This window comes from Euphorbia lathyris, chromosome 5 (genome assembly GCF_963576675.1).
Source record: "Euphorbia lathyris chromosome 5, ddEupLath1.1, whole genome shotgun sequence".
In the NCBI taxonomy this organism is placed as follows: Eukaryota; Viridiplantae; Streptophyta; class Magnoliopsida; order Malpighiales; family Euphorbiaceae; genus Euphorbia; species Euphorbia lathyris.
In genome coordinates, this window is record NC_088914.1 from 15,201,011 (window position 1) to 15,205,498 (window position 4,488).

Consider the following 4,488-nt stretch of genomic DNA (forward strand, 5'->3'; position numbering starts at 1 on the left):
ATTTACGTATAGTTTGACTAAACTTACGTAACCTCTTTATTTTAGGAGAAAAAAAATTCACAAACCTTGTGAAATTAGAGTTTTACGTAAAACCTTTGAATTTTACGTAAATCTTTTATTTTTAGACATAATTTACGTAAGGTTTGACTAAATTTACGTAACCCTTTTACTTTAGGAGAAAAATCCACAAACATTGTGATAATTAGAGTTTTACGTAAAACCTTTGAACTTTACGTAAATAGTTTATTTTTAGATATAATTTACGTATAGTTTGATTAAATTTACGTAATCTTTTTATTTTAGGATAAAAAAATCCAGAAACCTTGTGAAAATAGAGTTTTACGTAAAACTTATGAATTTTACGTAAATCTTTTATTTTTAGAGATAATTTACGTAAGGTTTGACTAAATTTATATAACCTTGTTATTTTAGGAGAAAAAATCAACAAACCTTGTGAAAATTTGAGTTTTACGTAAAACCTTTGAACTTTACGTAAATATTTTATTTTTAGATATAATTTACGTATATTTTTTGCTAAATTTAGTTAACCTTTTTATTTTAGGAGAAACAAATTCACAAACCTTGTGAAAGTAGAGTTTTACGTAAATTTTTTATTTTATCAGTCCATATGTTAAATATCTAACATATTATTTAGTTCTCGTATTTTAATAATATAATGTTTGCTTCTTATTTTTTTATTTTAATCAACAATTTTGTAACTTAAATTTTTAAATTAGTGAACAGATTAATCCCTCTACAAGGGATTAAACTGTTCAATTGAGCTAAAATTAAGGACTAAATAGTATACTATTAACATATAATGACTAAATAGTGATTAGATTAAATTATAAGGACTCTTATATTATTTACCTTGTAATTAATAATCTTTAAAAAATTTATAATTAAATATTACCTGCTATAGCAGGTTACCTTTTTTATTAATTTTAATTAATCTTATTTTTATTAACACATGTCCAATTACTATTGGATACTAAAATAAAGTATAAGTACTTTCTTTTTCCAACCTAGTAACCATAGAATTTACCAGATTCCTAATTTATAAATCTCATTAAAATATATTAGAAATGATAATTTCTTGATTGCACGATCATCTATATATAATATAAAACAGTAACGATGGAGTTGAGGTGTCAGTTCCTCCTTTTTTACTGATAAAAAATATAATATAAAATATAATATATTAACTTTAGTTATATTATTATATTTATTTATAAAAAGATTATTTTATCCGTACTATATCTAAGAGTTCTACATAATTTAAATTAATCCCTAAAATCTCTCTAATTCTCTGCATATCTATATCTAAAAGTTCTACATAATTTAAATTAGTCCCTAAAATCTTTCCAATTCTCTGCATATCTATATATTCTATATATAATATAAAACAGTAACGATGGAGCTGAGGTGTCACTTCCTCCTTTTTTACTGATAAAAAATATAATATAAAATATAATATATTAACTTTAGTTATATTATTATATTTATTTGTAAAAAAATTATTTTATTTATACTATATCTAAGAGATCTACATAATTTAAATTAATCCCTAAAATCTCTCTAATTCTTTGCATATCTATATCTAAAAGTTATACATAATTTAAATTAATCCCTAAAATATCTCTAATTCCCTACATATCTATATCTAAAAGTTCTACATAATTAAAATTACTCCCTAAAATCTCTCTAATTCTATGCATATCTATCTATATATAATATAAAACAGTAACGATGGAGTTGAGGTGTCACTTCCTCATTTTTTACTGATAAAAAACATAATATAAAATCTAATATATTAACTTTAGTTATATTATTATATTTATTTTTAAAAAGATTATTTTATCCGTACTATATCTAAGAGTTCTACATAATTTAAATTAATCCCTAAAATCTCTCTAATTCTCTGCATATCTATATCTAAAAGTTTTACATAATTTAAATTAGTCCCTAAAATCTCTCTAATTCTCTGCATATCTATATATAATATAAAACAGTAACGATAGAGCTGAGGTGTCACTTCCTCATTTTTTACTGATAAAAAATATAATATAAAATATAATATATTAACTTTAGTTATATTATTATATTTATTTGTAAAAAGATTATTTTATCCGTACTATATCTAAGAGATCTACATAATTTAAATTAATCCCTAAAATCTCTCTAATTCTCTGCATATCTATATCTAAAAGTTCTACATAATTTAAATTAGTCCCTAAAATCTTTCCAATTCTCTGCATATCTATATATTCTATATATAATATAAAACAGTAACGATGGAGCTGAGGTGTCACTTCCTCCTTTTTTACTGATAAAAAATATAATATAAAATATAATATATTAACTTTAGTTATATTATTATATTTATTTGTAAAAAAATTATTTTATTTATACTATATCTAAGAGATCTACATAATTTAAATTAATCCCTAAAATCTCTCTAATTCTTTGCATATCTATATCTAAAAGTTATACATAATTTAAATTAATCCCTAAAATATCTCTAATTCCCTACATATCTATATCTAAAAGTTCTACATAATTAAAATTACTCCCTAAAATCTCTCTAATTCTATGCATATCTATCTATATATAATATAAAACAGTAACGATGGAGTTGAGGTGTCACTTCCTCATTTTTTACTGATAAAAAACATAATATAAAATCTAATATATTAACTTTAGTTATATTATTATATTTATTTTTAAAAAGATTATTTTATCCGTACTATATCTAAGAGTTCTACATAATTTAAATTAATCCCTAAAATCTCTCTAATTCTCTGCATATCTATATCTAAAAGTTTTACATAATTTAAATTAGTCCCTAAAATCTCTCTAATTCTCTGCATATCTATATATAATATAAAACAGTAACGATAGAGCTGAGGTGTCACTTCCTCATTTTTTACTGATAAAAAATATAATATAAAATATAATATATTAACTTTAGTTATATTATTATATTTATTTGTAAAAAGATTATTTTATCCGTACTATATCTAAGAGATCTACATAATTTAAATTAATCCCTAAAATCTCTCTAATTCTCTGCATATCTATATCTAAAAGTTATACATAATTTAAATTAATCCCTAAAATATCTTTAATTCCCTGCATATCTATATCTAAAAGTTCTACATAATTAAAATTACTCCATAAAATCTCTCTAATTCTCTGCATATCTATATATAATATAAAACAGTAACGATGGAGCTGAGGTGTCACTTCCTCCTTTTTTATTGATAAAAAATATAATATAAAATATAATATATTAATTTTAGTTATATTATTATATTTATTTATAAAAAGATTATTTTATCTGTACTATATATGTAAGAGATCTACATAATTTAAATTAATCCCTAAAATCTCTCTAATTCTCTGCATATCTATATCTAAAAGTTATACATAACTATATAAAATATAAAACAGTAACGATAGAGCTGAGGTGTCACTTCCTCATTTTTTACTGATAAAAAATATAATATAAAATATAATATATTAACTTTAGTTATATTATTATATTTATTTGTAAAAAGATTATTTTATCTGTACTATATCTAAGAGATCTACATAATTTAAATTAATCCCTAAAATCTCTCTAATTCTCTGCATATCTATATCTAAAAGTTATACATAATTTAAATTAATCCCTAAAATATCTCTAATTCCCTGCATATCTATATCTAAAAGTTCTACATAATTAAAATTACTCCATAAAATCTCTCTAATTCTCTGCATATCTATATATAATATAAAACAGTAACGATGGAGCTGAGGTGTCACTTCCTCCTTTTTTACTGATAAAAAATATAATAAAAAATATAATATATTAATTTTAGTTATATTATTATATTTATTTATAAAAAGATTATTTTATCTGTACTATATCTAAGAGATCTACATAATTTAAATTAATCCCTAAAATCTCTCTAATTCTCTGCATATCTATATCTAAAAGTTATACATAATTTAAATTAATCCCTAAAATATCTCTAATCTATATATAATATAAAACAGTAACGATGGAGCTGAGGTGTCACTTCCTCCTTTTTTACTGATAAAAAACATAATATAAAATATAATATATTAACTTTAGTTATATTATTATATTTATTTTTAAAAAGATTATTTTATCCGTACTATATCTAAGAGTTCTACATAATTTAAATTAATCCCTAAAATCTCTCTAATTCTCTGCATATCTATATCTAAAAGTTCTACATAATTTAAATTAGTCCCTAAACTCTCTCTAATTCTCTGCATATCTATATATAATATAAAACAGTAACGATAGAGCTGAGGTGTCACTTCTTCCTTTTTTACTGATAAAAAATATAATATAAAATATAATATATTAACTTTAGTTATATTATTATATTTATTTGTAAAAAGATTATTTTATTTGTACTATATCTAAGAGATATACATAATTCAAATTAATCCCTAAAATCTCTCTAATTCTCC